The following is a 14,085-nucleotide window of genomic DNA, read 5'->3' on the forward strand; positions in this document are numbered from 1 at the left end:
GCATCCTGTGTCAGCCAGGTTATAGAAGGCTAGTGTGTGTGTGTGTGTGTGTGTGTGTGTGTGTGTGTGTGTGTGTGTGTGTGTGTGCGTGCGTGCGTGCGTGCGTGCGTGCGTGCGTGCGTGCGTGTGTGGAGTCTGGGGGTGTGTGTGTGTGTGTGTGTGTGTGTGTGTGTGTGTGTGTGTGTGTGTGTGTGTGTGTGTGTGTGCGTGTGTGGAGGCTGGGGGTGTGTGGTGCTTGACTTACTGAACCTGGCGGAGGCAGACAGCTCTCCACACACTTGCGTGCAAATGCACAAATGTGCCAGGATGCTGAATCAGCCCACATCTAATGATTTCCATGTGGTCACGTTTCTTACAAACACAAACACACACCTACACACACACACACACACACACACACACACACACACACACACACACACACACACACATAGACACAGACCAGTTGCCCCCGCTCAACCTCTCTCAGTTTCCAGAATTTATTGTTTGGACTGTAGAGTCCAGTCTGCTTGCAGTCAGTGGCATTTGAAAAGGGAAAGTTAACTCATCACCACCATCGTAACTCTTGCACTGTGAACAGTGCTGCACTGTATTCATTTTTATCGAGGGGCGTAGAGCAAAATGAGAGGAAGAAGAAGTATGAGGAGGGTGGTTTTCAGGTTTGGTCCCTGGGACAAGGAGTATGCCTGGCTTAATTCACAAAGTGGACTCACGGGTACCGTATGGACATGTCATCACTTTATTTTAACATGCATACGTTTGTTATCACACCTTGAACAGCAGCAGGCTGTCATACTCACTCAACAGACTGTCCTTTATATTGCCATGTCTGTAGACATCCTCACTGCTGCAGTGTCATGGATCAAGCCCCTGAATGTAAACCAGCCTCTGGTCTGTTGCTCTGTTTCAGACCTCTGACCTTTTACCTCCCCCAGAGGGCTGAAGTGTCCCACAGGGATCGATTAAGTATCAAGTTACTATGAATAGTAGTAGTAGTAGTAGTACTAGAAGGTTTCATAACGATAGTCTCCAATCAAGGTTCAGTTACAGAGTTCTTCTGAAACTCCCAGTGAGATTAAATCAGCTCAGTCAGAAAATGTTGTCAATTTTCTGACTGAGCTGATTTTTGTTGTTGACCTCGACCTCCTCTCAAGCTCCATTTGCTCACTTGGAGCCTTTATAAAGGCATTTTTGAAACCTCACTGCCTGAATGTCAGAGAATATGGAATTTATATACTGAAGTCACACTTCAGCACAGCTTTGTGCCGTGTCCTCTCTTATTGTTGGTGGAGATTCTTGTTCATCCAGACACAGATGTGACAGACTCTCTCACACGTCGTCTGCGGCCCATTGTGTTATTGCATTATTGCCTCTGCTGTTGCTGTGGCAACTTCACGGATGAACAACGGCCTATTTTTACTAGCTGTGACAGCGTCAGCCCACACTTGTGATCCTGAAGACTTCTACTGTGACTATCACAGAAGTTGAGTTTTTGAGTATTTTGAGTGTTTATATGTCTGTCATGAAACTTAACAGGTATGTGTAGTTGAAATAAAAATGATGACCGGGTTCAAAGATGAGTAAAGTCTCATGTAACAATGTAGCTGTCACGACTAAGTGCTCATGGATCACACATGAGCATGGATCTCCAGTTGCTTTATGTTTTCTGCATATGCAGTGTAAAGTCTAAAGTGACTAGAGGTCTTGATGTAAAAACTAGCTGCCACCGGTCTGTGTCAGAGATGATAGTGTGTTTGTGTTGGAAAACCACCAGTCGCGTGTTGTTTGAAAGGAAGCTGTAATACCCCGGGAGAGGAGAGTCTGAGAGAATATAGGTCAGGAAACACCACGAGGACCTGAGGCCAAAGAGGCGACTGTGGCACGTGTGTGCTGCAACTGTGCTGGGAGTTGCAAATGTGGGTACATATTGAGGAGGGAGGCTGGGAGTACTGCCAGCAACCTATATATTTCAGTGGTAATAAAGATGATGTATGAGTAGAATAAGTCTGGCTGTCAAACAGGCTTCTTACTGTGTTTAAACCAGGGAGTTAAGTTCAGAATTATAGTTGTGTTCATCGTGGTCTTAATTCTGTTTAAGGGATTCATAAAAGTTTTATCTTTTTGTGTCATCGTCACGATGGGGAAGTTTTGTTAGCATGGGACAAAACCGATCTCTAGTAACGATTCTCACAACTTGAGCTTATTGATAGAAGCTTTGTCTCAGCTTCAACCATCAGATCAGATGTTAGTTTCTCATGCAATGCAGTTTTGAACTAATTGAGTTTGACACAAGGAACAAAGAAACATTTTGAATGTTTTGCAAAGGCAGAAGGAAAAAATGATGAAGAGCTGCAGTCAACAACCTCCTCCTGATAATGACATCATAGAAAAAAATGGTGATTATTGACTTTTGATAACATCACGAGAAACCTTCTCGGCCCACTGTTTGCATGGTCGCACTGTAAAATATACACCAGCTGCAGCTCTTCTGTTGCATTTCTGACAGCAAAACAGCTGCTAAAGGCAAGTTGTTGTTGATACACATTTTACATCCAAGAGAACTGTTGGGACTCCCAATAACCACTTGTAATTCCATTTCCAAATTAAATTCCATATACTGCTTTCTTTAGAAGCATTTCTGATGTGAACAAATCTGTATAGAATTTAACAGTGTGAGGAAAGGTCTGTTTGGGATCAGCTTCCTGTGTCTCTGAATTTGGTGATGAGTTGATATTTTGTTAATGTTTAGATTTCCGATTGTGTCTTTATCAGTTTATCGTGAATTTAAAAATTTTGAGCATTTCATGAGTAGCCACTGTTAAAGTGAAACTCCTGCCAAAATGCAATCAAGGCTTTATTTATGAACACACCTGAGTCAACCCTTCGTATAAAAGCGTAATTAAGACGAAAGATGCACTTTTAAGATTCACTGTAGTTTTGTTTTCGGGCAAGCTCATTTTACAGTGCTGGGGCACTCTTACGCTGGCATCAAAATCACTATTTTTAAAACACTAAGAAGTCTCGACACAACATGACACTTGTAGTATCATCAGCCTCTTTCGCTGTAATTATGCTTTTAAACAAAGGTTTGACTCATATACATTCACAATTAAAGCTTAGTTTGCTTTTTGGCGAGAGTTTCACTTAAAGGTGCAGAGCCAATATGAACTTATTCAAGTGTCCATCCATATTTTGAAAGAAACGAACAATATAGAAAGTGCAGTCAACGTATCAAAATGTATGTGATTTGGTTCTATGGAACCTTGGAACACAGCACACAAAAATAGGTCACACATTCAAGACGGTTTGAAGATGCACTACTCTCTAGTACAATCCTTGGCTGCACCCATTACCCTTCTTCATATCAGTAAATGTTGTGAAACATATTCAATCTCTTTTACATGCGAGCAAACTTTCATTGCTAAGAAATATCATCCAGTACCGGTTTACAAGCTGGAATTTGCTATTTTAGCCAAGTTACATCATTGAACTTTCTAACAGAAAAGTAGGAAGTGAGGCTGAGCGCATTGATTTAAGTGACCGGGTGAATGTTAAGAGGCCGAAGGCTGCCCAGGGGCCACCACGTGTCGGCCGGATGGACCAGAAAGCCTGTAAACAAAACAACACAGTTTGTTGCTGTTGGGGTAACAGCCAGCGTTGCTATGGTGACAGCATGTGAGGTCATTGTTTTGACTCTCTGGCTTCAGTCGGGAGGTTCAGCACTGACCACAGTGAATCTGGAAATACTGATAAACAGACACGGACCCAAAGAGAGGTCAGCGCGTGTGTATTTAGACTCACACAAATACACACACACACACACACACACACACACGGACAGACACACACACGGACAGGCGGTGAGTCACAGCAAATATCACACATAATAAATATAACAAAAAGAAACATCAGTTACACGTCATCTATTTTGAATCAGCCAGACTTGCGTGTTTCTCTTACTTTCCCCTCAAACACAAATACACATGTGCACGCACACACACACACACACACACACCACAGTTTTACTCCTCACACACACCTGGTCTCAACATTCAACCTTTTGCACACTGTCCCCCCCCCCCCCCGACCTCCACTCAGCGTATCCCCGGGGGCCTTGTTAGAGCAATAATCACCCCTGATTTCCGAGAATAATTTCCTCTGCTGTGTGGGAGCAATCTGTGTGCGTGTGCATTCATTTGCACTTGGGTAAATTGTAAAATGTGTGTGTGTGTGTGTGTGTGTGTGTGTGTCTTCTAATGGAAGCTGCAGGTCAGTGGTGATATTGTATATCCATGCAGCACATGGATCGTTCTGGTTTGGTTGAAGCTTTACTCGTGTTTATGCTAGTAGAGCTTTTCTGTGGTTACAGCTGTGCTTCTTCCTTCAATGTTGAATTCATATTTTGCAGGTCCGATATAAAGTGTTGACCTTAGTATTGACTTATATTAATGCTGGTTGTATAGCAGTTCAGTCACATGAACCGTCTGACCTGCCTCAGCTCTGTGATGATACATTATCTGAGTCCTACTGTTTGACTCCACAGAAACAGACTGCTGCTATTGTAACTGACTTTGTTGAATGTTCGTGCCATCAATCATCAAAACCCACCATCAGCAGACAAGCCAATATTAGATGTCGAGACCAAATTTATATCTAGGAATTATGGATGAAGAGCTCCGGGGTATTAGGTGACCACAGAGTATTAAAACACCACGCATATAAACTCAACTTTAGGAAATCACATCTGCTGAGTTTGCTTTTTCTCGCTTCCTCTCAATCGTTCTCGTGTCTTTCATGAGGATTTCTGAGCAGTTGGAATCGTTGCTCAGTTTTAGTAGAAAAGCCTATAAAACCTGCACAAAGACGATTTGCACATGAGCGACCCAAAGTGGCCGTGAAGAGGTCATGTGGAGGAGAGAGGCAAGAGATCCGATGGTGGTGAGTGAGACATCACTGTTGGCCAGCTTTCAGTAAATAGGCCACTGGAGCAGAAGACTGATAGTTACCACGTTTTCCTTTAAGTTATTAGACTTACTGACCTATTGGTTGATCTTCATAGAGAGCTCGAGCTTGGTCGAGAACCAAGTTAGAGTTTTGAAGTCTGACCCCGTCCAGTAATATCAAGACAACTGTGCCATGGATTCAGTGAGTTGTGCTGTCGGTTAATGCTTGAAGTACTTTTCTTTTGGTTATATTCGTATATATATAAGTGCAGAATTAGCATTTAGCACTTTCAGCTTGTAGTGTTACAGCAGGTGTACAGACAGGTATGTCATGGGATTCCTTACATACTGAATAAAACTTACAAACATGTTGATTCTCAGGCAGGTTCTTGAGCCTGTTTTCTATGATTTATAGCTGATTCAGGGACATTAATTCATGTTGGACACTGGAGATAATTACATCCCTCCGAAAAGTGTTAATCACACAGAACTAAAGACCTAATTCTATCACGTCTGGTCAAAGACTTGACTTACAGAAGTACAGAAGTCTCAGCTATCAGGTTTTTAATACTTTAAAGTACCTTAATTTGCCCCATTAGTTGTGTAACACTGTTGACTATGTTGGCAAGTGAACTACAATAACATCTTGTTGTTTTCAGAACACCAGCATGCACCTGTCCCATCTGTCCCATCTGTCCCACCTGTCCCACCTGTCCCATCTGTCCCACCTGGCCCACCTGTCCCACCTGTCCCATCTGTCCCACCTGGCCCACCTGTCCCATCTGTCCCACCTGTCCCACCTGTCACTTTCACCACACGCAGTACTGTTGAGACATCGCTCTCTGTAAGTACGAATCTTTCAAAACTTTCAAAAACTAGTTGGGCCCAAAAACAGGTCAAAGAACTTTTTTCTGATGGGCCCTTTTAAAAAGGAGCTTTCACTTGTTATGATGAGGCAACATTTGATTTTAGTCCTAAGATTAATTAAAACAGAATGTAGAGACATTATAGTAGCTGTAATCAGTTCTTTTTTGGAATCTTTGCTGAAATGATTAACTAAAAGATTCATTGATTATTTTTGTTATTGATCAACCAATCCGTTATTCATCTGATTGCTTCAGTTACACTGACATTATATATGTTATATATGTTATTACCTGGCATCAGCTACATGGATCAGAATCAGAATCAGAAATACTTTATTGATTGCCAAGGTGAAATTGCTTACGTTACAACTGCTCCCATTCAAAGTTCAGAAATATGCAGAAAGAAATAAAAATAATAATAATAGTAATAATGATTAAACAAAAACTATATATCTGTATATATATATATATATATATATATATATATATATATACTGGTAGGCAGTTAAACTTTAAGATTGGCTAAGACTGAACAATCTATATTTGCAGCTGCAGCCTTGCTCTTTCCCGGTGCTGATAATTGAAGAGATCTGTCATTTCTATCACATATTTACAATTTTTATTGCGTTTTATTGTGTTTTTATGACCAGTGTGGAATCGGGTCTCAACCTTGCTGGTTGCTTAAAAATGTTTTAAAATAGCGAGCCTGATTTTTATTGCCGTTACTGCGGTTTTATGTCTTCATATTATTCTCCCTTTATGTCTCATTCTATGTCTCACTATATTTCAATATTTTACCCCCTGCTGTCTCCATGTCTCTCTCTCTCATCCAGTGTAGACAGATCGTCCTTCCTCCTTCACAGCCCCTCACTCTCTTTTGCCCTTTTTCTTCCTCTGTGTCTCTTTCTCTGACCCACTAAAGTGAGATCCCATCATGTTTTTCCCATCATGCTCTCCTCCCACCCTGCGGTGAGGCTGTGAACCCCCGGCCGGAGGTATAAAGGACATGATTTACAGGGCCCCTTCGCAAACAAAAAAAAAGGGAAAAGATAGAAAAAAACTTTAAATGAGAGATCAGTTTTCCAGCACAGTAGTCTTCAGTGCAGGTTTCACTCTTCAAAGTTTTAACTTTGAATTATGGCGCTCTGGTCACCACACGGTGTGGTCCAATTCTGTCAGGTTGCAAAAGTGCCAAAATGTGTTTCCACAGTAGGAGAAAACTGTGATAAAGCTGGTTTTGGTTTTCTCCATGTGTGTTCTGTTGACATGTCTGGATGGAGCGACAGGGAGATCCATATGAGGGAGGAAGTGGGAGCAACCGGCCCAAGGCTGCGCTATTGACACGTTGTAATTCTCTGCTTTATAAGAAAGCATGGGATGTAAAGTCCCAATTAAATGTAGTCTGGCTTTTGTCATCTTGTTAGTGAACTGTTTAAAGTACAGTTTAAAGCTGAAACATGCAGCCACTGCTGCAGTGATGTGTGATTTAAAAGACATCTGAACTATGGGAAGATGGTGATGTCGTAGAAATCTCTCTGCTTGTTCATCAGCATCCTGCAGGAATGCTTTTAATTTGTTTAACCCTTGCGAAACTTAAAAGAGGTGAAAGCAAAGTTTGATGCTGCTGGGTTGTTGTCATTAAAGTGAGAAAATCCCCCATATTTCTATTGCATCACTACCAGGGCATGAATCTTTTGTGAGCAGACGTTATTGGCACTGTCAGCTTGAACAAGCGTGATGAGATGTCAACAATTCTCTGAAGCTAGAATAACTGGAATGGATCCGATACTCTGTAGAACCATTGGGCAATGTTTTGTTGGAAAAAAACATTACACAATGGCTGGTTTAATCAAAAATATTTTGAACACTTAAAGCAAGCATATTCTTTTTTTTTTAACTACTTATTTTGCTGAAAAAGATTTTAAAGCATGGCGGCACCATTTTTCAAAAACAACCTGCTTCATACTTTCACAAATGTACACCTTGGACTTGTAAACACGTCGTTTCTAACTGAGTCAAGTTCATCATACAAAACCTCTGATTGGTATTTGAAATCACAGATGTTTTCTTTTAATGTTACATTCAACAGTCAGTGATTGGTTTGACTTTCACTAATTCTGAAATGTATTATAAACCCAGTAACCTAGAAGTCAGACCATCAGTCTTGAGCCTGGAAAGTCACTAATTTACATCCTGGATGAAGTTGAGAAGAAACAGTTTCCACTTTCTAAGCAGCTGAGGTCCCAACTGGTCTGGTGGAGCAGGTCCATAGTCAATAGGAGAAGACTGTGTTTACACTGGAAATCTCTTAGGGGTAATTTCTTCAAAGTATAAAGCAGGTTGTATCTGAACATTAAAACCTTTAGCAGATTTTTCTCTAGTATAACTGTTAATTGTATAAATATGAAAACTGATTTGAAGTTAACCTCTAAATATTGAATTCATTAAGTTTTATTTTATCTCCTGCAGCTAAACAGTGGCTTCACTTCAGTGAGTTTAACAAGAACAAAAAGCTGCATTGATCACTTAAACTCAAAGCATTGATACTAACGTTAGGTGATTGGTGACTTGTTAGCACGAATAAGAAGCATTTTCATGTCTAGCTTTCCTCGTGAACGTGAACATTTTGGTACAAATCTGAAAAGCTACAAATGGCAGCAATTCAATAGGTACATTTTGTAATAAACAAAACAGCAACATTTCAAGCTGTGAGTGCTCACACTTTAATCTTTCATACCTATCATTGCTTGCACATCCTTGGTTTTAATGATAGTGAGTCTCATGTATAAGGCCGTGTGTTTTTTTGGGAAATCAAACATGCAACCTTTTTGGTATGAGTTGGTCTATCTGCCGGGCATCTCACCACGTTGCAACATAATCAGACACACTTTGAATCCTGGTCAACATCTCACCTCTCCTGTCATCTGAAGCAACAGCGGCCAGACAGACGAAGACTCCCCGTGAATCAAAACACGGCCAGACAGTGACAGGCTAGGCCCATAAACTTCACCGCTGGATACACACCAGTACATCTGTGCTGCAGTGTCAAAACAAACCCAAAAAACCCATAAATAAAGGTTATTACGCTTACGTAACCACAACTAAGAGTAAAGCTACTGTAGGCATGTGTTTTCCTATGTAGATATGCAGCACTGTCAGAATACTCCAGTTCTTCTGAGAGGTGCTTCCCATGTACGTGGTTTTGATGTATGTGATTTCGAACAGTAGGAGGCATCGTGGCATCCTGTAATATGTTCAGTTGATATGTTTGTTTTAGATGCAGACATGAACCTTTCAGTTCAAATACTTTTTGATAACATACAAACAGTCAGAGACACGAAAAAAGAAGAATTTCCTGGTTGGATTTTTTTTATTTCTGTTTACTCACCTGAAGTTTAGATTATCATTTATTTTTAGGAGCACCTTGAAATATTGATATTAAAATAACAAGACTTAAGCGTCTGCAGTCAGGCTGCACTCAGGCCGAGTAGTGTGTGACACTAAATGTAAATGTCAGCATAGATGTTTCTGTCAGCACCAAATAACCGACCAACAGACGTACATCACCAACCATAGCAACAATATACAAGTAGTATAGGATAGTACTGACAACCTACTCTGTGCTTTTAAAATACAAAGCTTCCACAACAAATCTCCTAAATTCTACCAAAATGTTCCTAAGCTCTTGTTCAGTTTACTGTAATTTACTGTGGTAGAGTAGAAGACAGTTAACTAGGTTTACAGGTTTGTAGTTCACATTGGACAGATAAAGCCCAGAACTCAGCAGGTGATCAGAACAAGTCAGAAACTTGCCATTTTAATATACTACAACATATTCTGGGTACTGTCTGTTTTTTTTCTCATCAGTTCTCATTATGTAATCGAAGGATTTCAGCTGGAGTAGACTGATGCTTCTTCTGAACATGATGTGGTAAAACCATCAGGGTTTGTATGTCCTGTACACAGAGGCCTTGACTGCAGATTGCCTCTTCATGATTAAATGCTGGTTTGAGGATTGAGGTCAATTAGTAGCATCACAAGGACGAAGCTAATGGGTTAAACACTCCAAACTCAACCCAGAGATTTCCATTTAGTATACTTAAAAAAAACATCTTGATTATATCTGTATATCGTTGTTTGGCTGTTTCCAGTAAGAGAGCTTGCAGATGTTTGCCCCCACATTTAAATATATATAAAGGTTTCCATCAATTTTTTATGTTCATGTTGATGTATTGTATTAAAAAAAACATTGATGGAAACATCAAAAATAGAGGAAAAAACCAACAAAACCCTTGCTTTAGCTTTTCCTTTTTTAAATATTGTTAATGCACTTAATCGGGATGGAAAGACCTCAGAATAAGTTTTGACATAGCGAACATTTATTAAAGTTAGTTATGCTCCAAGAGAAGAAGAGTAGGAACTTGTAACTGCTGTCAGTGTCCTCCCAGATTCCTCCTCCCTCTATTTTTCTCTTGTTGATGGCCAAGGCAGCTCCATTTGTTTCTTCTTTCTGGATGTTTAGTGGCAGTTGGCAACACATCTGCAACCTACGTCTTCTACTCAGTCAGGCATACTGTAGTCTTTACTGCCAACGTCTGACAAAACTTCGTGTAGCCTCTAGTTTAGTCGCTCCATTTTCTGTTTTTTTCTGTGTTAAGACATTCGAGTTGTTCACTTCGAATTCACTTGAAAACTGGATGGAAATCCTTCAACGCTAACAGGCTAATGCAGTTAGTGTAAAAACTAGCCTGTCATTAAATGGACATTGGGCGTAACTTCAGTTTTCAGATGACGAGTCTTTGCTTACTGATCGGGCCTCAGAAACATACATAATATTACATAACATCTCTCATGTGTAGGTGTAACGTCGGTTTTGACAGGCTGTTGGACGGAGCTCACTGCTCTGTTTGGACACACAGACAGAATGATGGTGGTTCACTCTGTTTTACCACTTACGCTATAGACAGATAGGGAGTTGTTATGTTGTTGTGTTTTCATGTAGCTGCATTGTAAAACCATCAGGGGTTCCGAGTATAATCATGTGACGGTCTTACCTCGTATTTGTAGCAAGAGGATGAGAGTCAACATCAATAATGAAACTGAGCCTTCAAATAATATGTTGACTGAAATACGCCTTATCAAAGAAGAATATAAAACTTGATTTTGCACACAAGATATATATCAGGATGAACCCATCCCTGTGCAACAACCCCTGCATTATGTCAAAAATATGTTGGTGTACAGTCACTCTGCCCACCCGGTTCAAATGATTAGAGCTCATAATCTTAGGTTTACCAAATTACCAAAGGCCTGTAGTAGCATGCAGTTTTTGTGAATTTGATGAGTTCAATCAGTTGAAATCCTGTGAGTATCCTGATTTCGCAGAACTGTTAATAATGACATCCGATCATTATTTTGATGTCTTTCACTTAATTTGCCGGCGGGTCATTTAAATAAATTGCTGTCACTTTTTATTTTTTATTTTTTATTCAGAAACAGAGTTTATGCCCAAAGGATACCATCCCCTTTCTAAATACATGAGAAGAAATTTGTAAGTGATATGAAAATTAAAATCTCGTTTTTGAAAACAGCAGTGAAAATAGTTTTAAACTGGTAAAGTCTGTATCAAAGATGTAGATTTATGTAGATGTAGCTTCTGTGATAATCATGAAGGAGGTAATATTTTGAGCACTGCTGTGGTGCAACTGCAAAATAGCAACTGATATATTAAACATCTGATGTTGAGACACATCAATCTTTCTTGAATAGAATTGAAAAAGTGTATTTTGGAGAACAAGTAGTTAACATATAGCCAGAGATGCAAATTGAACATTTGTCCTTTAATCTTACCTCACATTATAAAACTAAATGAAATACTTGATACTGAAGATACAGACAACTGAGAATACGCCACTATAAGGTGCTCTGTGCTTTGACTTGTGATTGTTGGAAGAGAATTGGGTTGGACTGAAGTCCGTCCAGCTGTCAGGCTTCGATGCAGATGAGTTACTAATAGCTTGGAAATGAAGAGACAGTGGAGGATATTAAATTATCACTGCAGTCAAAAGTAAACCTCAAATCTCTGAAGACGTATACTTTTCATCCTGCAAAAAAACATCTATCTTAAACTCTATCTTCCCCGAATGCAGGTGAAAATGTGAGATAGATTCACTGGTTCGATGCAGGTTTAGGAATGTCCTGAAACAAGTAAAGACCTTGTCAAATAGGGATCATATCACCCCAGAGGTATCAAGATGATATCACCTGAAAATTGCTCAAACAAGCGAGTTTGCTTTTGTTAAATATGACCTCACTCCTCTGGAAGTTTTTGCCTCCCTGTGTTTTTGGAGAAATAAGATTTTAAAACTCAACATTACTCTAAATGACTTGTCAAGATGGATAGATTTTGCAGTGCTGGAGAAAGAGAAAACCGATTCTCATTTTCCAGGTGACGCTAACAGATTTGTGAAAAAAAAAAAAAGAAAGAAAAAATCTACAATTGGCTTTGAATGGTTTCCACAGACACAAAGGTCATATCACTCCCTCTGCATGTTGGAGGATGATGTCAGTCAAGGTGAAAATACAGCAAAAGCCAAAAGTGAAAATGTAAGATTTCCACGAGACCGAGACGTTGCATAACAACATCTGAACAGTGATGCTTTGTCCTAAGTCAACCTGGTGGCTTACGAAACTGCGGCCAGTAACTTCTGCAAGGCAACGCCTGATTGACTGGCTGTGATGACGCTGGGCAGAGAACCATCTATGCAAAACAATGGATATCACATAATTCTCATGCGCTCACACTGACACGACTACGCTTATGAATATAGATCAGGATGAATAAAAATGCAAGAACACATACAGAAACCGTCAGTGAAGATGTGGTTTGATATTGGACCAGATGTCTGTGCAAAAAAAAAAAAAAAAAAAGAATTTATAGGCTTTCTGTTTTTGTTATTATGCGAAGGGAGAATTGCACTGCAGAAAAAGTACAGAACCGTTCACACACAGTCATGAAATCTCATAAAAATACAGACATTTCTTCATGGCATTATTGCAGGACAAGACACAAGAGACTTTAATACACACTGCATATACATACACACCCCTTAAGTGTACCGACACACTAGAAGCTGTCACACACTCACACACCTTATCAGCTTTCAGTAAGTCAGCCAGGAAATTCATCCTGTGTTTCTGGTGTCCCTCTCTGTTCAGGGATTTACTGTCCCTCTCTGTGGAACCATTAATGCTGCTCAGCTTTCCAGAAATCCTGCGATTCCTAAGAACACAGCCATTCACCAAATACAGAAAACAAACTAACCATGAAACCGGTTGACCAGGTGAATCCAGGTGAAACCTCTGATCCCTCGCTCAGCTCACTCAGTAAATCGCTTTCTGCCGTCAGTGATTTGGACGGGCTGAAACCGGATAATTGAGCATTGAGACGATCACATGAACACGGGCACATACATGGAGAAAATCAAAGTATGTGCTGGTAAATGTCACAGTCACTGAAACTGCCAGGTGGAATAAACATTAAGAGACTTGTGTCGGTGACATTTCTCGAGAACTTCAGTAGCACCTCAGGTGGTACAACAGGGCACCTGAGAGACAGTAGACCACACTTGTCACTCTGTATTATTGTATAACGTTTAGCATTAAACTAACAGCAAGGCATGTCTAAGGCTTGTCACAGGCTGTATTTAGCTTCTGGTATATTTTAGAGCCACTTTGGACAACAGCTGAAACAAATGTGGCTTTTTTTGTTAGAATTTAGCTCAAAGATCAGCTGTGCCTCAATACTTCCTCACAGAAGCCCAGAAGAGTCTTTATTTTGTTGTATCCCAAAACACAGGAAAATGTTTCGTGTTGTATGTAATGGTAAATTATAATTGGAAATAACTTGGTGGAAATATTCCTGCAGATAGTATGTGTCACTTTGCATTATGCATGCCAGTAGAAATGGAATACCCTGTAATTTATTACAGATTAACCCAGATGACTCATCAGGAGCCAATAAAACAAAAGCAAAAAGCAGATTAAACAACCCAGTGATCAGTCTTTGTTGGAGTCTACACTCATGCACTGGATCTTTGTATTTGTATTAAGAGTATTCTGAACAATGCAGTAAGACGAAGAAGTAGGCCAGAGAGCTTTCAGCTGTCAAACATTCGATCTCAGGTTTGAGCACTTGACCTTTTTAGCAAATAGTTTCCCTGCTTAACTTCAGAATGCCCCCAACAATCGAGGTAATATTACTTTCTCATTTTAGT

General features: G+C 40.1%; 2 protein-coding genes across 2 annotated transcripts in view; one reads left to right on the plus strand and one right to left on the minus strand.

Annotated features, from left to right (window-relative positions):
- maea (macrophage erythroblast attacher, E3 ubiquitin ligase) overlaps positions 1-14,085 on the plus strand; it is a 78,607-nt gene that overhangs the window by 12,358 nt on the left and 52,164 nt on the right. The gene's annotated exons all lie outside the window — the stretch shown is intronic.
- LOC119007001 (C-terminal binding protein 1) overlaps positions 189-14,085 on the minus strand; it is a 54,070-nt gene continuing 40,173 nt past the window's right edge. The window contains exon 12 of the mRNA XM_037076238.1: positions 189-203. The gene's annotated coding sequence lies outside the window, so the exon portion shown is untranslated. The remainder of the gene's footprint in view (positions 204-14,085) is intronic.

Source organism: Acanthopagrus latus, chromosome 18 (genome assembly GCF_904848185.1).
Source record: "Acanthopagrus latus isolate v.2019 chromosome 18, fAcaLat1.1, whole genome shotgun sequence".
Lineage (NCBI taxonomy): Eukaryota > Metazoa > Chordata > Actinopteri > Spariformes > Sparidae > Acanthopagrus > Acanthopagrus latus.